The sequence below is a fragment of the Oryza brachyantha genome, chromosome 2, assembly GCF_000231095.2.
Source record: "Oryza brachyantha chromosome 2, ObraRS2, whole genome shotgun sequence".
Lineage (NCBI taxonomy): Eukaryota > Viridiplantae > Streptophyta > Magnoliopsida > Poales > Poaceae > Oryza > Oryza brachyantha.
This window is the reverse complement of record NC_023164.2, coordinates 14,171,080-14,192,385: the sequence shown is the minus strand read 5'-3', so window position 1 is coordinate 14,192,385 and position 21,306 is coordinate 14,171,080. Positions and strand designations below refer to the sequence as shown.

General features: G+C 38.6%; 1 long non-coding RNA gene and 1 pseudogene across 1 annotated transcript; one reads left to right on the top strand and one right to left on the bottom strand.

The window, feature by feature from the left end:
- Positions 1-7,701: 7,701 nt before the first annotated feature.
- On the top strand, positions 7,702-15,206 carry LOC102704029 (annotated as a pseudogene).
- Positions 15,207-17,150: 1,944 nt separating this feature from the next.
- On the bottom strand, positions 17,151-17,923 carry LOC102701146. The gene is made up of 3 exons (XR_005811209.1): positions 17,712-17,923; positions 17,376-17,599; positions 17,151-17,239 (listed from the first exon to the last, which is right to left on the bottom strand). It is a non-coding gene; the product is annotated as an uncharacterized LOC102701146 (long non-coding RNA).
- Positions 17,924-21,306: the final 3,383 nt, after the last annotated feature.

Genomic DNA, 21,306 nt, shown 5'->3' with positions numbered 1-21,306 from the left:
CCATCCGTTTTATAACGTAAGATGTTTGACTTTTTTGCTTGCAATATTTTACCATTTGTGAAATTCAAAAAAATTGAAAGTATCATTTATTTTGCTTGTGAATTACTTTATTATCAAAAGAACTTTAAGCATGACTTGTCATTTTTTTATATTTGTACTAAATTTTTGAATAAGATGAATAGTCAAACGTTGCAACCAAAAAAGTCAAACATCTTACATTATGTAACGGAGGTAGTAGCTGGTTTATAGTCTGCTATTGTACCTGCTCTTAGAGCTAACTGTTACCGTAGTTTAGTTATAATGTTATCTCTATTTTTTGTCATCATGGAAATTTCTCTAACTTCTCTACCCATCTATCATTGAGCCCTTGCAAAGCTAGTTCTCGCTTCTTTTTTCTTTTGTTTCACTTTCCTCAACATGTACAAAAGTATATTATATGCACTGCCCCATTCTAAAATATAAACATTTCTAGCTAGATATGAATATCTAGCTACTAATATTTACATTTGAAACCAAGGTGAAAGGCAGTAAGCACTAAGTATCACACATGTTTCACATTACAAGATTTTTTTGGTCTCCTTCAGGGGCATTCCTACATTGTGCTACCGCGTACCCAGGGTCACAGGGCCCAGGGTGGAATTATAATATTTAGTTATTTATATTAATCATATTATTAGTTGAAATAAAAATATTATATATGTTATGATATGTATAGGACCCCACTAATTTTTATTCTGGGTTCGTCAATGCTCTCCTTAGTCCTTACATTCAAGCTAGTGATACTACACACTATATATATATATATATATATATGAAGCCTCTATCCTACTACTAGGTGAAGCTACTCCCTTCATGTCTAAGGTGCAGAAACACATTCATACATATTTATACTTTTTTCCAACAGAAAATACAAACTCTATACGTATAGTTGTATCATTCATATGTGATTTAACATTGTCTATACTTTCTGTTGGTGGGAGCAGAAACAGTTATAGAAGTATATTTCATCATGAACGTGAAGGTAGTAGGTACACCTGGTAGTAGGATCTAATTTTCATATATGTATATATATATATATGACAAGACTAATATGTGCACCCCCTTAGTATAAGTTATTCTACACTCCCTCTCTTTCAAAGCCTCCCAAGACCCATCTCACCTCCCACCCTACTCCCAAGGCCCAAAAACCATCCCCACCTTATTTAAAGGCGGGTCAAAGGGTTAATCGCGTGGGTCAACCCTTTCATGGGCTTTCCCTTATGTCTATCAAAGCTCACCTCTCGTCTTACAGGAATTGTGCAGTAACACGACGACAAAAATATAGTAACGTGACGACTAATTTGCAGCAACAACGTCGAAACATAACCATGAGGGATCTACTTTTTTAGAACATTTCTTTTCAAACAATATGGTACAAAAGTTCTTAAAAAATAATATATTAGGTGAGAGATAAAGTTGTTTAAAGTTTAAAATCTTAAGAAATATCTATATGTACAGTAATGATGCGTCTCCTATACAGTAATAGAGTTATATTGCTATAAAATATATGTATTGTTACTGCACAATTGCAGTAACGTCATGATAGATGTGCGGTAACATCGCGATATACGTGCAGTAACACGTGTGTTGCACAGTTACAGTAACGTCAGTCGTGATAGAAATACAGTAACATCACGATAGAAGTACAACAACATCATGACTTTATATTGTTGTTACGGTACAACTAATACATGTGAGGGAGCTAAAAATATTGTATTCCCAATCTTTAGAGAGCAATATCTCATGTGTTTTATATTATTTTTCAAAACCGTTTTCACCACATTGGTTAAAAAAATGTGATTTAAAAAACTAGATCTGTCATGACTATAGTTTGACGGTGTTACTGTATTTTATAGGGCATGTTAGTGTATTTTTGGCTTCATGTTACTGTACTTTTCAGATAGACGGGAGTTGACAAATGTGGGGTATGGAGGAAGGTCAAATGACGGGTTTGACCGGTGGGAGAGTGCTTTGACCAGGCTAAAAGAGGGCTTTTGGAAGGGGTGGGAGAGGGTTTGGGCCTTATGAGGGAGTGGGGCATTAGTTTGAGATATATATATATATATATATATATATATATATATATATATATATATATATATATATATAAAATAGAAAACGAAGGGCTGGACTATAAGCAGCAATTATGTACCTGCTATGTTGTTAGGCTAATTGTTATTCAAAAGTTTAATTTTTGAATTATTTTTCAAGCGTGCCTTATATATTAATCAAAGAGAAAATCTACTCCATACCATTGAGTTTGCATCGATTCAACTATCTGCCATTGACTTTGTCCGGTTCTAAGATATACCCTCGGTTAGCAGTTTTCTCTACAATATACTTTTAGATCCTATGCATTTGTAATGAATGTCCAAAATGCCCTTTAGACATACAAGATTGACTATTAATTTATCATGTTAGAAGATCAAGAAAATTATGAAAATTTTTGTCTAGCATCCTAACAAATCATTATAGTTTGTGGGTATCTTTTAAGATCGAGAATTTTTTTCCAAAAAATAAAATACAAAAAATAATCTTAAAAGATATTCACAAACTATAATGATTTGCTAGGATCCTAGGCAAAAATTTTCATAATTTTCTCGATCTTCTAACATGATAAGTCCATAGTCAATCTTGGATGTCTAAAGGGTATTTTGGACATTTATTACAAATGCATAGGATCCAAGGATATATGGTAGAGAAAACTGTTAACCAAGGATATATCTTAGAACTCGATAAAGTCAATGGCAAATCGTTGTATCGATGCAAACTCAATGGTATGGAGTAGATTTTCTCTTAATCAAAAAGAGAGAGGACATTGAATTAGTGAAAATACCGTATCTCGTCACATATACTGTAGTAAAAATCATTAGTTACTTTTCAAACAAAAGCCCAACAATTTATAAATGGCCATTAAAATAATAAACACAAACACCTTAAGAAAATGTAGAATTTGCACCTTATGTTATTTCTCATTTTACAATATATGAAGTTGCAACATTTTAAACCATACTTACTTTACTAATCATCTTTAGTCATCGGTTGACTATCCAAAAAATATCACAAGAGAAATAACTGAAATTGACAAAATCATAATGCCAAATAGATATGATAACATTCTATATGTTGGTATAAGATATACCCCCTCGGTTTTTTTGACGCAATTGAATTTGGGTCTACGCTTCACCATTCGTCTTTTTCAAAAAATATATAACTATTAATTATTTTGTTACGATTTCATTTCTCACTAAAGTAACTTTAAGAATGACTTATAATTTTCCATATTTGCATAATTTTTTTTAATAAGACGAATAATGAAATGTATATTCAAAAAGTCAACGACGTCGAATAAAAGAATCGGAGGGAGTAACTCTTTATTTGTCCCTAAAAGTTGACCATGTTGCTTAGTTGCACTAGTGAAATTACCTCTTAGTTTGTTGCCCATTATTCTGAACTTTTCTTCCTTATTTGACCTTTTCATTGTTTTTTCACTTGAATTTTTAACAAATGACCTCCCCCCTACATAATCCATTGGAAGTGGTCAACTGCAAATCCTAGCGGTGGTCATAGGCATATGCATCGATAACATGTCCATGTAGGTGCCCTTGTTTTGCTTGTTGTCTTCTTCCCCTTTTCCCATGGTAGGCAAGCAATTGAACTGGGAGAGAGAGAGAGAGTAGCAACACTACATGGGAGAGGGAAGAGTAATGTAAATTTTTAATTCTTGGTGGGTGGTTGTCGGTGTTGTGGAAACTAGGGTATGCATATCAATAACTCGTGTTTCCTCCAAGTCTAAGTAGCACTTGCTTAAGGCTGATCATCGACCATCTCTCACTAGCCATCGGCTTTGGGAATGGCCCTCCAGTCACCCAACCACGGTTGCCATCAGTCCATTAGTCGATGAGAGAAATGCGCCAACTGGAAGGTTTGAGGATGTGACACGCCCTCAATAAGGGGTTGGGCTGCCCCAACCCCTCTATGACAAGAGCAAGCACACCCTCCTCCAGTATGCGGCTCACCCACATTAGGGTAGGGTGGGCCCCTGACCCCTCTCAATGGAGTAGGCTAAGCCGTGTCACATGAAGGTGCATAAAATAAGTACCTAACCTCATCAATATGGGAGCAGGGAGTCCCATCATATTGCTGCCAAGTGGAAGCTTCTTCCCACTTGTCACCGTTCTCGACGTGTAAGACCTATGAAGCCACTTCAGTTCCCGACAACGAGGATGAATGTGTGACATGCTCGGCTATATGCACATGCTAGCTACATGGGATAAAATTGTTATTCTATCTCTTCTCTTTAGTTTCTACTCATTGTTGCCTAAGTTGAGGTTATGGGGTTGCTAGGTTCTATGCCTCAAGTTGCCAAGCCAAACTTTAGGCATGCCAAACATTCTTAGCCTTGTTGTTTGGTTGATACCATTGTTATGGTTAGCCACAATTTCCAACATATGTGACCCCACATGTTAATGATACAATTTCTTGGCTAAGCTTGGCTAAGGTGCGATCATCATTTTGTTAGCCACACTTTGGCTAAGATGGGGTTTGGCAAAATTAGCCATCAACCAAACAAGCCATCAAATCTTTAGGGTATGTGTGGTTAGTAACTGGCTTTGCCACACCTAACCTTAGGCAAACCATAATTTTGATGGATAGTACTTGAAACCTACCACAACTCTAAGTTGTCAAATTTTTAGCCACCTGATCAACATGCCACTCGTTATATTTTCTTGTCGAACATTGCCTAAGCTTAGTTTGTCATTTTATATCATGGTTGGTTGATAGCTTATATTGACATACATTCTTGACTAAGGTAGTTAATTTTAGTCTTGCCATAGTTTTATGGTAAACGAAATAATAAACTAAGTTTAGACAAAGTTAGGCGAAAATATAGTAAATCACACGCGAGCCAAATGACTAAGAGTTAGCTAAGTTAGAGTTGTGGTAGAAACCAAACACTATCCACCAAGATTATGGTTTGCCTAATGTTAGGTACGGTAAAGTTAGTTGCCAGCCAAATAGATCCTTTACCACAAGTGTCATGAGACTACATTTTGTCAGCTTAGTAAAAAATGTATAGCTCCTAACCGAACATACCCTTAGCGACACCATGGCAAGCCTAAGCGTATACTCTCACACTTTTCCGAGTCATTGATACGTGTGACCTATTTTACTATAAATGAATCTTGTCGTAACTATGGCTAAAACCAAATAGTTAAAGTTAGTCAAAATTGCCTATAGTTAGGCGTGGCAAATTGTGGCTAACAACCAAACACCCTCTTAATGCCTTTCTTGATGGTTATATTTAGGGGGTGGGGTGTTTGGTTGCTAGTTACACATTGCCACAATTTACAACGTCTAACTTTAGTTGACTTTAAATAAATTGGTAAATGTTTGATTGTAATCACAATTGTGATAAATTTCCTTTTCAGCAAACTAGATCTCAAATATTAATGACTCACAAAAGTGTGGCAATATTCCCTTAGACTTGCTATTTTGTGGCTAAGGATTTAGGGTCTATTTGGTTTGTAACTAACTTTGTCACATCTAATCTTAGGTAAGACATAGTTTTGGTGAATAGTGTTTAGAATCTGCCACAACTCTAACTTACTTGGCCCACACGTCACCCGCTCTAGTTTTTCAGTCTAACTTTACCTAAGTTTAGTTTATCATTCTGTTACCACTAAAGTGTTACAAGACTAAAGTTAGCTATCTTAGTAAAAAAATAGGGACTGCTACAATACGGGATCCCGTTTTGAAACGGGATGATTACGACGAGGTATTAAACACGATACCTCATCGATATCAGATCTGGTACTAAAAACGAGATAATTCTGATGAGGTATCAAGCATGATACCTCTCGGTATCAAATATGATATTGTACCAATACCATGTGATTAGGAGCCTATTGCAATAGCCGCTGTCGAACCACGAGCTATGCTCAAAGTGGCTCAGTGTGTAGGTCTAGGCGAATGCAACGAGGCTGCGCTTGTAGTCACCGCACCGGGCGGTGGCCTCGAGCGCCGCACTGACGATGCGGCAGATAGCGAGCGCGACACCGACGTCGGTGAGGCTGGCGTCGTTGCAGCCGCTGCAGCCTACACGGCTAGGGATGGCAACGGGGCGGGTCGGGGTGGGTTGGACAAGAATGGACCCGAACCCGTCACCCATCTTCTATACTCGAACCCGGATCCGAATGGAGAAGCGGGTCGGAATCCATCCCCGTACCCGACCCGACTGGGAACCCGCAACCCGACTGGGTGACCCGCTCACCCGCATCGAGTAATGTCTCACTTCAATCAACACAAGAAATAAAAGACAATGATGAATTTAACAAGAACAAAAATTGAATTGGATGGATGCGCGGTACTGCAGTTGAGTGGATTACAATAACAATGATGTATTCAACAAATAAATGGTTTGCCATGATAGAAATGTGGGCTTAGGATTAGGCTTTTGCATCTTATATAGGCTGTAATTTAATAGGTCATAGTCTAATATACCCCTCTCGGGTCCTCGCGGGTAGAACTCCATCCCCGTCCCCTCACCCACCCAAATGCGAGACCCTGGACCCGATTACCCGTGGATCAAAATTGGGACCTGTTTCCGTACCCGTAGAGGCGGGTACCCGTCGGGGACCCAGCCCCACGGGTGAAATTGCCACCCCTATACACGGTGGTCGTCCTCGGAGTAGTAGTTGACGCGGAAGAACCAGTTGCCACCAGAGAAGACGACGTAGTCGAGCCCCCGCAGGCGGCCTAGACGGGTCGGGCTCGTCGAGGTGGACGTCGTACGAGGCCGTCGGCTTCCCGTCGGCGCCGAGCATCGCCTCGCCGCGCGCCAAGAACCTCGTCGTGATCGCCATGAGTGTGAAGCTGTGCGTGGGGAAGCGCCACTCCCGGACACCGTCGCCATCCGCGTCGCCGGCGAGCACCTTCATCGGTGTCTCCGCCTACATGCTTATCACCTCCACAAATAGCTCCAGTTTTGCTTCACATCAGGTGATCAATCAGTACATAGTTACGTACTGGGAGAGGAGAGAGAGCAGGGACTCCATTTGGTTGTGCGCCAGCGAGTCGCCGATGAAGACGAGCTGCCTGCCGCGGATGGCGGCGAGGATCGGACAAGATTAGCTAGCTAGCTTCAGCCACAGTGCTCAGCATGTCTGGCAACTATACCGTCGAAACAGTATACCGTAGGATAACATTTTCGTAAAAAAAATACATGAGAATGTTAGCTCCTAACTAAACATCCCTTAATAACTTTAACGTAAGCAAAATAACAAATTTTAATTATTTTATAATGATGAAGTATGACATCAAACATACCGAGGTCAAGTTCGTCCATGTGATAAGTTAATTTAACCCCTCGTTTTTCGCTCGTACATTTTCCAAATTGCTAAACCATATATTTTTTGTAAAATGTTTCTATAGAAAAAGTCATTTTTAAAAATCATACTAATATATTATATATATATTTAATAATTAATAATTAATTAATCATGTAGCGTATGTGTCACAGGTGAGCTTTTTTTTGCCACGGTCACACGTGGTGGTCGACCATCCTCCGCACGGTAGACCACGAATCTGACGTCTCAGAAGACATGCCCATTCGGATCGGACGGTTCTCGAAGCCCACGAACACACCCACGCCCACGCGTTTGCTCCCCTCCCCTCCCCTCCGAGCACCTCCCTAGCCCTCGCAATCGACGGCGATGCCGCGCTCCAGAGGCAGGAAGCGTGCGGTGGAGGACTCCAGCAAGCCGGAGGATGCGGCCAAGCGGGGGCTCGGGAAGCGCGTCAGGGCGTCGCGCAAGCCCAACCCGAAGCCCAAGCCGGAGGCGGAGTACTTCCACGAGAAGCGGAATCTGGTGAGGAGGTTTTCCGCGAGAATTACCCGGCGGCTCGGATGCGTGCTTCGCCTCCGTTGCGATTTTTATTGGTCCGGGTTCGTCCTTGGGTTCGTCCTTGTGTTGTGCGGGATCGCGTGGTCTCCGGTTTGCTGCTCCTGCGGGTGATGATTCGTAGTGGTCGGATTAGTCCGAATGATATGGCTGTTTCGACTCGCGCTGCGTGGGATGCTGAAATATGAAATTCCATGGTTAGTGCGTGACTTGATTTAGCTGCGCCGTGAAGGCTCCTAGTTTCATCAGGGATGGCTTTCGTGTTGAATGCTGCGCCGTAGAGTTAGAGCATTTATTGGCGATGAAGAAAGAAATATGTGAGATGACCGGACCGTACAATTCCTGTTGTTCTAGGTCAGTGCTAGGAATGGTTTTATTCTGAAGTGCATTGCTATATTCTCATTGTTTGAACAATATGTTACTGACTTACTGCAAAGTTTGAGATATTATTATAGTGATGAGCTGTCAAAATTTGTTGCCGGACACTCTAATTTGTTGACGTTTGCCATAGGACACCATAAAACGTGGCTTCCCCATATGATACTTTGGTTTTACGCTAATATGGTAAGACACACGCAGACAATTATTTTTAACATGTGTCGTTCAACTGGATTACTGGCGAGAGAATTTAGAAACGACGCTTTTTGCCCTTTTTCAATCACCTTAACAATTGAAATCAGATCACAAAAGTTTATACTGACATTAAATTCATCTGATCAAGCACATCAGGTTTTTCTCCATAATGCCTCTTGTTTATACATTAACAGTTTTGACTACTTGATCGCTTTTAGACGTCTGACAATGGTTGAAATGAGGGTGAAAGCGTCATTTATAAAATTTTATCTCTCGAGCCAAATATGTTAAAATAATGGCCATATTGTGTTTTGGTAAATTACCATAAAACTGGAGTGCCCTGTGATGAAGCAATGTTTTTGGCAATGTCCTACAAACAAATACCACAAAACTAGCATGTGTTGTAGCATTTTTTTGCCGTTTATGGTATCAGTGCTAGGGCACTTAATTGTTAAAAAGTTTGTGAGACTGGTATAAAAGGTGATTTTGGGATAATCAAATTGTCTTTGCAAACAGGGAAAACGATTAATTATAGTTTTATGCTTATAGGTTATATTAGATAGGATGCTACAAAAAGAAGGTGGCAGAAAATACACACAATTGTTGAGCCTGCCTGGTTAGATGAGAGCAACAGGAATAAAAAAGGCTGAGTACAAGTTAGAGATTTGCAGCCAGAAATACAACCATTTGAACTTTTCGGTGACAATAATTGTTCAATCGTTTTATGTGGTGATCATTTTTCAGTGCTTTATGATTTTAATTGTTTGACTTGATCCCTTTAGACACTTCAAATGAAAATACTTTTCATTAGTATGCCTTACATTCTTTATTTTGGTCCGGTATATTTATTTGATGTTCATGCCTAACGATATATTACTTTGGTCAGGAAGATCTTTGGTTGTCAGCCTTTCCTGTTGGGACTGAGGTTTGTCTACATTCTATTGGCCTACCTATTTTGTTAATTTACTGTCAAGTCAGTCAGTAGTGCATACTCTAACATGCAAAAAAAAAAAAATCTATTATGGGCATTTGGCCTTACTGGTAAAGGAGTTCAACTGGAACTTTGAAAATTTAGAGGTTTGATGGGCAGATAGTCTTCCAATACTATTCTTTTTTTTTTGAGACATTACACTTGCTTTCAGAATGACATATGGTTTAATGTTGCTGAGCAGAAAGCCCTAGAAGAAGGGGGAAAGCTTTATGGAAAAACAGTTTACTTGTTTGGAAGCACTGAACGTAAGTATCCTACCTACTCTTGCACAGTCACACTTGTTTTAAGATCAACACTCCAATTTGTGATACACATACTTTCTTATTAGCCTTCTAGCATTTAGTAACTGCAGGTCTGCAGCAAATGGTGTTATATTAGCTAGTTTTTTTATGTGTACTAGCTTGGATGCCTGTTTGGACGTTCCTGAGAGACCTAAATACCAAATCTATCAGTTTGTATTTTTTAAAGAAGTTCACTAATTATGTCTGCAGTAGCACCAGAAGAAAACTGTGTGCTTCCCCTGATGTTAGCTATACTTTTTTGTAGATATACCCTTGCATGCTGATCATTTCTGAAAGGGCATCTCCAAAATGAAACTGGCGTTTTTCTGGATCATACTTCTGTTCAGTTCTTGTGTTGTTGTTTTTCTTTATAAATGTTCAATGTGAGTTGCAAGTGTCTTTTTAAAGTTGACTAGTAGAAACACTCATTTGTTTCACCATGTGCACCCTAGCTAAATTGGTTGTGCCGTTGTGTAGGTATGTGTACCTTGTTTTATAATTTTTGAAAAACTTTATATGACTGACTCGTTTCTGTTGGCATGCAGCTCAACTATTGATTGTGAATGGTGAATCGAAGATAATACTTATTCCCATTGTAGTTGCTGTAAGTTATGTTCAGTTCTCCCGGCATGCATTAAGGGAAAATTGCATCTAAGAAAACAGTTCACATTGGCATATATTCTTATATCGAATGTTTATCTTATGCTTATGCCAGCTCAACATATCATTATCATCCCATTTGTACATGCTGGTTTGAATATTTCTTTCTCTTCTTGTTCTTGGTTAATGCTACTAAGGTAATCATGTTTGTACTCTCTTCCTTTGTTATTTTTGAATAATGCCAGTACCCAAAGCTTTTCTTTTTCTTGGTTTCTTGTATACTGCTCAAAATTATTTGGCGTGGCTTTGTTTCATAATGCCAAGGGGAGCAACTTCCATCTTCTTTCCACTGTTTTAACTCCAATATTGTTTTGTTTGCTCCCTTAACAGGTTACAATTGCATCGGCCGTTGACATGTTTAAAGTTTGAACCCTGATACTCCATCTGTTCCAAAATATAAGCTGTAATTACTTTTTTGTTTGTCCCATAATATAAGGCATGCGTGCAAGTATACCTTAACTAACACACCTCTCTCATCTAAATTTGATTTATTTTAAATTCTTCACCTTCAAAACACCAAACCACATTATATGCATCAAGGCAATCTAAAGGAGTTGGTTATAAATATTTCTTGGTCTTTGTATTAGTGGTAGTTGTGCCTTATATTTTGGAATGGAGGGAGTAATTTAACTGTTTACTTGCTGTATGCTGAATCTCATTTAGAACCTGTTACTTTTATTTGTATTGCAGATTGACTGCCCTTTTCCTCCTTCAGATAAAATTGGTATAAATTTTGTTCAAAGGGAAAATGAAGAAATAGTGTCAATGAAGGCAATGAAGATGGCCTGGGTGCCTTATGTTCCACTAGAGGACCGGTACTCCCACAGTATTTATTTTGAGCTATACTTCTTAACATTTCTTTTGGAAATCTAACATAGTTACCTTGTTCCCCTCGTTAGTGGTTTTTTTTTACCAATCACCATATGTAGTTTTCCATTTTGCTCATTCTTTTTCCCCCCTGGTTCTACTGGCTCAGTAGGATTGACCGTTTGAAAACAAAATATTTACTCTTGGCTGCACTCAACGGAGGTTAGTATTACTCATGCTGTTCTCCGTTCTCACTAGCAAATCATTCTTGGGGCCATATACATTCCTGTTGCTATCCTTTTTTTATTTGTTTGAGCTAGTGTTGTAAAAGTGGATACAGTGGTCAAACGGACATGGTACCATCAAAAGATTAAATAAGAGCTGGTGATTAATCCGAATTATATGGGTAATTTAGTTTTCACTCTAATATATGTGTATATATTTATTCATTAAGTATATGGAGATAATTGCACCTATTCTTTTTTTTTTGGATTGAAAACAAAGTTTGATGTTATATTTGCACCTATTCTGTTTTCACTGTTGTGAAACATCTTTATGATGCTTTCCCAATCATCCGAGGCAAATATACATGGGCATCGCTAGAAAAAATTCATACCTTAAAAACTGAAAAAAACAATGCAAACCAAGCTGCTGGTTTTAGCGTTTAATTGGCCTGCTAGGTGAGTAGCTAGTAGGCCAGCTAAATCAGCAAGTAACTGGGCTTAATCAAGGGTTAATATGATGATTAAGCGGAGATGGGCAATTCAGTCAGGCAAGCAAACTATTTTGCTGTTTGTGTAAGCTGGTCCCATTCCAATTCTCTTGTTTGTGTCACTCTTCTTGCTGCGTATATATGTCTGAATATATGGCCGTTTCAACCGATTTTTACTCAATGGTTGGGACTCTTGGGATGTAATCCTTAAGCATTCGATATAAATCCACTGTTAACATCTTCCCTAGATTTTTTTATGGTGACTAGCTCTAGTATCCTCATTTGTATATCTTGCAGGTCTGCACTGAGGCATCTCAAAACTGAGCGAGTCAAGCTGTTTGACTATTGCATGCCATGTAAGTTGACTTGGGATTATGATTTAGGCCTGTTTTGTGTATATTCAGAAATATCTGTTTTTATAGAATTCTTTGAATGCCTATCAATGAATGCAACCCCTTGGGTTAGTCCAGTTCAAGAACGTGAACTTCACCGAATTGAATTTGTGCATTATATCCTGCAAGACCACCGTGGTCATTCTCATGCTGTTTCAGTATGGAAGATTGTTAATTTCATTGCAATGGGTGAACGGCAGATAATTTACATTCAGCCAGGGAGGTAGTGGCCTTTTGACTTTGATGGGCTCTTAGCCTGCTAATTTGCATATTTTTAAACTCTAGTATTTTATTTGCAAAACTATAAATGACATGTGTATGTGTATGTCTAGTTAATATTTGTTTGTTAAAATCACATGTTTGACCACTGGCTAATACTTTGATACCATTTACACATCTGGTCTTGATTGATGGTTAAGTCTCAGAGGCACTTTTCCCAGCTATGGAACACATTGCGAATGATCTGATCTTCAGTGGTGTTTGTGCCTTTAAATATTAGTACTTGTGGTGCAAACATAGACATACTGCATAAATCTTGTTATAAAGTGTTGCAGAATGGCAAGGTCAACAATCATGCGAAACAACAAATAGGGTTACTCAAGTCCCTCCATATCATAGCCTGACGTCTTAAATTACCTAAAATTCCTCATGATAAACTGGTTGATTAGATTGTTACATACATATGATATGAAGTGTTTTAAGGAGTGATGTGAACCTTGTTTAACTATATTGCAGATTATATGCCACTAAATCCTCCTGAAGATGAAGATGATAAAGTTGTTGATATCTTATATCCTCTCGAACAACCGGTAAGCTTCTTTTATCTTTTTTCCCAGTTTTGCCTAAATAATTTGTTATTAACATAGGCTGTTTGTTATCTTATGAAGTCCTATTATCAACACAAGTGTAACAAAATGACCTTTTTTGTAATCTTTGGAGTCGGTGTAATCTGCAAAACCTATATAAAGTTCTTTGACTTTGATAGTAATTAAGCTATATTTGGGATATTTGTTCCCTAAATCAACTTGACATTTAAGGGAACCTCTGACCAAGATGCAGCTGTAGCTTCTCCACTGATATAGGTGATAGGTGGCAGTGCTAAACTGGCCTAAGTGAGAAGTTAAATTTTGTCATGTTTCCTGCCATTCTAATTGACTTTTTATGTCTTATTTCTATACAACTCTATGCTGATTCCAGTATAATTTCTTCAATTAGTGCTGCATACTGATTATTGCATGCAAAATTTAATTGCTGCTTTTTGCTGGCTTTATGGCGTTGCTTAGTTTGTCCGTGTTTTGCCTGTGGTGTTTTCATGCTGCAATGCTGCCTATAGATCAAAGTTGACCACTAGGCTGTTGCGCAATAAATCATGTTAGTCTTGATCTATCAGGCTGGTGAGCTGGTCGCTTATTGATCCATTGGTTGAAAAGTTAGTTGCTATGTTTTTTTTCCTGCTATTGATGCAAATTTTTCATTGCTTTGAAGTGATAACTTACCATCCCACTTTCCATGCTTAGATTAATGTAAACACTGAAATTATTCCAAAACAAAACTTAAATTCTTCTACGGATGATCTTTTTTTAAAAAAGATTTGCTTCCGTATGTGTCAATTAATATCCTTTTTATTTTGTACTGCTTGTTGCAGATAGTATGTGAGTTTAACTGGGAGGTGGATGATTATGAGGTCTGTGCTAATTTGGTAGTTTTGCTCTGATTCTACCTATGAAAGGCAGCTATATGGAGTCATTCTGTTGCAATGCAGGACTTTGCTGATGAGAAAGTTAAAGAGGAGGATCTACCAGAGAACGAGAAAGAAAAATTTATGGTGCCTGTTTTTATTAAGCTGCTGCTATCTCTATCCCACAAAGACTCCTAACTTTAGGACAAGGCTAACAATTTATTGGTATGGGTAAAAGACTAAAGTATCCCTCATTAATAAGAATGTAGTATTGTAAAGTACTATATTAGCATATATTAGGTAAGGGGTATCAAAGGTATACAACTTCTTGATTTGTGGACTGATTGTAGTTAAGAAAGGAAAAATGAAGTCTTTGTGGGACAAATGAGATGTGCTAACATGGAGTCTTTTTGGGACGGAGTGAATAGCAGAATAATCCCGTTTAGGCTATTGTAATTACCTCATTGAGTTGTCCTTTCTTACTATTGGCCCATTTCTTTCACAGGAATTCCTAAAGGAGAAAGTTAGAAAGAGGAAAAGAGAATTGAAACAGGTGATTCAACTGAATTGTTAATTACCTTTGCCATATGTTTTAATGCATTCAAGTATATACACTTATTGTTTCCAAATCTTTTGTAGGCTAAGGATGCTAGAAAGAAAGCTATTGATGATATGGATGCTAAGGCCAAAGAGGCATTTGAAAATATCCAATTTTACAAATTTTATCCTGCAAAAACTCAAGATACTCCTGATGTAAGCAATGTAAAGGTATGTGAAAACGATTCAGTTACTTCTTGGAACATACCATGTATATTTGTCTTCGGTTTAACCTTGTACCCATTGTATTGCAGGCAAAGTACATCCATAGATATTACAGGAATGCACATCATCTGATGCAATTTGCATCCAATGTTGCATTTTCAATTAGCATTGCCAAAGAATTGAGCTATGCATCTTGGAAGAGTTGGCATCGAAATTTTGAACAGCTATGGGAAGTTTTGCAAGGGGTTGGCGTTAGGCTCTTCGGTGAGGAGGGCTGTGGAGGGTGAAGGTAGCAGCGCTGTAATGCTCGTGAAAAAACAAATCAAATAAAATTTTGTTTGTGAAATTAGCTCTCTTGAAGTGCGTGCTAAAGTGCGGATCTCAAATGTCCTCCCAAAAGGTCCCAATTAATCCCTTGAATCTCAACTTTAGATCCCAATTCAATTTTAAATTAAAAAATTCCAATTTAAATCCTCCACATCAACTTCAAGAAAATTTTTATTCCTTGAACTTGGGCTGAAACCCCTCCTAGGCCCAACATAGCCCACCCTACCCCTCCCCTTTTCCGTTCCCTGGCCTCCTCGCTCTACCCTGCACGTCTAGCTCATTTTGGCCCAGCCTGCCATAAAATTTAGACAAAATATATATTCTTTACACATAAAAAGTTTTAGACATAAAATTTAGGTGTATAAACTTTAGGTTTGTACATACAAACTTATACACACACATAAGCTTATACTTCCTCCATTTACTTTTGTTTGACGCTCTAGTTCAAACCGGAATAGTTTTTGTTTGACGTTTGCAGGTAAGCCCACCTCCTCTCATACGCGAATTTCCATCCTTACCCTTGATGCCTCCTTCGTCCTTCTCCCTCTCCGATGCACCGGACCCCGACGACCGCAGCCTCCTTCCTCCTCCTCCCTCTCCAACGCACCGGACGCCGACGACCGCAGCAAAGATCCATGCTTCCAGCGGGCGCCGTGCACGCAGACGAGATCGAGCACTCAACCCCTGTCCATCTGCTGCCATACCTCTACATCTCCTTGCTCATCCTGCCAAACTCCAACTCTCCAATATCCAAGAACCTTCTTTTTGAAGCAGATCCAAGATCCTTTCGGATCAAGCACATGCCTTTCAACTTACGGAGTATGTGAGGAAGAAGAGGAAGGGCAAGATGGCAACGAGGGTGTTCACGAGACATGGTTAGCAGACTAGTGAGGTCAAGAATATCAACGCACAAAAAAGGAAGAACTGCAGCACAACCATGGCTTCTCCCTCCTCATCTACGGCTGGATGTGCTAGCAATTAGCAGCACCTAGCAAGCATTCTTTCTGCTTATTATTGGAGTAATCCAGTGAGATTTTTTCCTGTTCCACTAGAGTACTGATATGCTTAGGAGTAGTACCGATGAAATTAGATGTGAATTGTGTAAGTGTGCGATCTGAATTGGAGGACATCAAATGTGGTGTGACTTGAAGTACTGTCAGTATGACAAATGTGAATTGTGCTTGTAATGTCAATTGGAGTACTTTGAATATCGGATGGTTCAGTATCTTTGGGGAGTACATTTTCTGAATGTCAGTTAGTGTATTGGTTAGAACATCGTTGAATTGGAGTACATGTTCTGAAGATGGCAAAGTACCGCACAGGTCTGCAAGAAAACACCATATAAAGAGGACTTGTTTTCTTTTTTCTAATGCATTTTTAGCGTAATTTGAGTATCCATTTTGTTAGCCATCTGCTATTCTGGAACTACACATAAGAACAAGAGTGTGCCATTTAAGCATAATCTTAGTGTTTTAAACACTCTGTTATTTGTTTCGCTTTGAAACAATTACTCTTGTATGGCTTGAGATAAAAAAAAAATTGAGAAATGTTTCAATTCTTCTCCTTTACCAGGACCTTCTAGGTCTAATGCAATAGGGGATAAATTGTTGAGAGTTTTTATCTAAAGAACACATGGACTATCTTTTAGTGTAGACAATAAGTAAAATAAAACAAACCTTTGCTTTCACTCTAATAAATCTCAGAAAGAGTAAATTGATCCCTACAACATTCTTTAATCGCTTTCACCCTTCCAGATCAACATTAATAGAAACATGTGTAATGCTATCAGGTTTCATATTAAAACTGAAGCGGAATTCATAAAGAAACCAAACACCAACCATAGGTAAAATTACTCCTAGAGCACTTGAATACGGAGCACTGTATAATCCAAGATTAAATTACTCCTAGAGCACTTGTTCAAATACGGAGTACATTATGTTGATTAAAGAATAAATTGTTCCCAGAGTACTAATTTTATATACAGTAATTCTCTGTAAATATTCTCCTGTTAAAACCTAAAGCATCTCTTGCCCTGCAGCCTTGGCTCCCCCTACTTCTTGCATCAGCTAACTAGGAGTAACTATCATTGTCCTAAAATGGATGCACACATAACCTGCAGAAAAACACATTTGTTTCTTCTCAAAGTTAGAAATTTCAGAGAATATAGTTTGATGTGACAATTGATTAAACATGGACTATTTCTAGAGCATAGAAAAAAAAATGAAGTGATTGTAGGTAACTTGTAGTACCTCCCAAAGCTACATCATTCATTGATTTGTATCATTGCATCCTGTACCAACGAGGGATCACAGTTCAGTTGCAAAGGAAGATGACCCTGTCTTTCAAGCATCCCTTTTCTAATATGTGGAACATTATATGCATTGCCACTATGGATCCTGATGACTTCCTTCATGCAAGCATGGAGAGTCAAGAAAATTCTATTTGCCTTGCATACTGGATAATTTTGAAATGCCTGATCCATAATATCAAGATGTTAGCTCTTAATGCTCTAAGTATCCATAATACCAAGATTAGCACCCATAATATCAAGATTCTAATCGATGGGAAAAGAAATCACACATTACCTGGTCAACAGCAGCTACAAGTTCTTCTGTTTTTGTTGATGTTTTTTTGTATTGAATGGACTGAATGGAATTAAAGAAGCCTAGATCTAAGATATTAAAATCAGGTGAGTTTGCTGGTCGGCATTTAATCCTGATATCAAACCCATCTTCCTTAGCAGCATCACAAAATAACCTATCATCAGGTGAAATGTGAGGTCGTGCATTATCTTGCTGGATATATATTGGTTTCGTGGCATCTTTATGGGGCCATTTAGCACGAATAGCTGGTAAAACCTTTTCAATCAGGAAATTTCGAATAATGTCTTTTGTGATTGAATTAATTGGTTTCAACTCCATTGTCCCTGCAGGTCGATTTACACTAGATCTCTTTGCCGGTGTGTATGTTACAAAGGGGAAGCAACCAATTTTACCATCAAATATGCAATTTCCATCTGATTGAAATCTTGGTCGTGCAAGAGCAGTCAAAAACATGATTTTGGGGATATAGTTCTTATTCTTTGATGTTCTTGTAGGTTGTTGTTCATCGTTTGGATCTGTATAATATCTCAGTTTTTCTGGTGATGTCAAACCATTTCTCATCAATAAATACATAATCAAACAGTCCTTTGAAGACGGGATCATTGGGCATACTTCTTGGATCAATCATTGATAAGCACCACTTTAACCGATCCATCTTATTTTTCTCTGTCAAGTAAGGCTTTAGGGGGTTTGAGACACATTTTATGTCACCTTCCCGTTTCATTTTGTGCACCTTGCTTTTGCTGATACCAAAGTGGGAAGCCACATCCTCTATTGTTGTCCGGCTCGACAATGGAAGATCTCGAAGTGTGGACACATCAATCTCAATCTTCTTACGGCCACACCTAGACCTTTCACAACTAACATCAATTGGAAGTCCTTGTTGAAGACACATTTTTCCTTTTTTCCAAATTCGTTGAACTGTCCTAACAGGTATTGAGAATTTCATTGAAACTTCCTTTGTCTCATGGCCCTTCAGATTTCCACTTCTTGCCATTGCTAGCAATGCATCAAATATTGCTCTTCGTTTTTTGTCATCGGGCACGATATGCCTCTGTGCATTGTGTTGAACACTATTCTCTAGAGTATTATTCTCTTGAGCATTCTCTTCAACACTATTGTCTAGAGCTTGATCCATTTGTTGAGCATTCTCTTCAACCATATTTTCTTGAGCATTCTCTTGAACCATCTCTTGAGTGTTTTCTTCAACTGTATTGTCTTAAGCATTCTCTTGAACCATCTCTTGAATGTTCTCTTCAACCCTATTTTCTTGAGCATTCTCTTGAACCATCTCTTGAGTGTTTTCCTCAACTGTATTGTCTTGAGCATTCTCTTGAACCATCTCTTGAATGTTCTCTTCAACTCTATTTTCTTGATCATTCTCTTCAACCATGTCTTGAGCATTCTCTTGATCAAAACTATCCTCAAGAATTTCTTTTGGTTCCACATTTAAATCGATACCACACATTGATCTTTGACCTTGACTTGTTGAGGGAGTATATGGTGATGTCACATATCTTGCTGAAGGAGACCTTAGATGTTTTCTAGGTGGTTGCATCCTTGGCGACAACAACATTCTACTTAGGGGAGATTTAAAAAGTGACATGGCTATGCATGGAGACTTCCTCTTTTTGCCCCTTCTCCCTTCTCCTCCCCCTTGAACATTCAACCCACATTGTGTAGCCTTGTAGTATTAGTCAAACTGTCAAGCAAAGCTCTCCAAAGGATTTTAAACGAGTAAAAATAACACATCTAGTTGTCAAATTTTAAATAAGGAGTATTTAAGAGTAGGAGTAAATAATGCTAATCAGGAATCATACTTCATTTTGATGTTAGCATATACTGGTATACATTGACAGGAGTAGCACTCCAATTACATAACTCCATTGGTCTCTTTGTTAGTTAATTTCTGAAATTTGAGAACTGGTTAACATCTAAAGAATGTAATCCTATTACCTAAGCAATGATCAACCAAATTTTGAGTATCTGCAAAGAGTACCATGGTATTAGTAGGAGTATCATTTATTCATTTTGTGTTGTACTCATTACACATGTTGTTCCACTGACAATGGTATCTACTGTATGTTTTTGAATAAAAACCTTGGTGAGGGATAACCTACAAGCAACTCTCTAAATTACTCCATACTATTGTCATATTGCAGGAAATAAAATATTTTAGGGAGTATGAGCAGGTGAATAAAAACATGAAGCAGAGGTCATCTATACTGTTGTCATATTGCAGGAAATAAAATAATCCCTTGCCAAATTGTTGAGAGATGATATGTGTAATCATCCACATGGTAATAGAGTGCTGAATTTGATCTAAATTTCTCTGTAAATTTAGTCCGAACTTTTCTCTAAATTTAGCCTGAACTTCTCTTGAATTTGGTCTGAACTTGACCAATTTTCTCTTTAATTATAGTTCTAGCTCGATCACATCAAGATTCACAAGCCATGTTCAAACCAAGACTGTGCTCTAATTTTCTAGTGGAAACTGCAATTTCTAACAAGGCTTACGCATGATAAAGAAGACAAACCTTGGTGATAGAGAAGATGAAGATGCACAAACCCTTGTGGCTGGGCATCCAAGGTGGTCCTCTGGGCAGCTACGACTGCCGTCACTGGTTTGATTCATGGCCATCGAGGATGTCGACAAACTTACTTGAATCAGCAAGGAGGATGGTGTTGTAGTCTCCGATGGCCGTCCGTATACGTCAGCACCTTGCTCCATTCCCGTCTGACCACTTCCTCTCTAGGGCCACCTTGCTACCATTGTTGGCCCACTGTGTAGCTGCTGGGGAGCATGGATCTCGTCACCGGACTCATTTGAGATAGCCGCACGAAGGGTTGATTCTGCCGCCGTTGGCCGCCGCCGTCGCCGAACGACAGAACAAACAAAACAATACGCAAGGGATAGGAAGAAAGGGCAAAAGCGTCAATTCACAACTTCCTTAATTTTGTAGATCTGGTCGGAAACGTCAAACAAACATAAATGGAGGGAGTATATATAAACACTCCATATAAAAAAAATACATAAATATAAATATTATATATACAAAAATATTATAGATATAAGCTTAATATAGAAAAATCTTTATACATATATGATATGCACGGGGTGGCCCGCTCTTTCGGTGAGTTGTGATAACTACGATTTGAGAGAAATGTTGACGATCCGATTACAACCGTACAAGACGTTGTGTTGCACCTTAGCGATCGATACACCTCTCCTTGGGTTGCTGATCTTGCCAGTGCAAGTCAACCTTATTCCTACAAGCAAATCAAAAAAACAAGCAAGAACAAGATAAAAGCAATCTGATATTGCAAATAGTAATTGAACACAAATGATAAGTTGGGGTTCCGAAGAACCATATCCGAGTGGTTGCGCCAAGACACACGTGTACAAGCAAGTAGCAATGGCTAAACTTTAATCTAACAAAACTCGAATAACCATGAAGGGGTAACTAAATAGAGGTGGGAGGATGACCAAGGGTGTCGTAGGGTCGTGCTCCACCATATTAGAGCGCACCCCACTTGGGCCCCTCTTGGGCAGGGGTCCCAAACGATGTTACAAGCC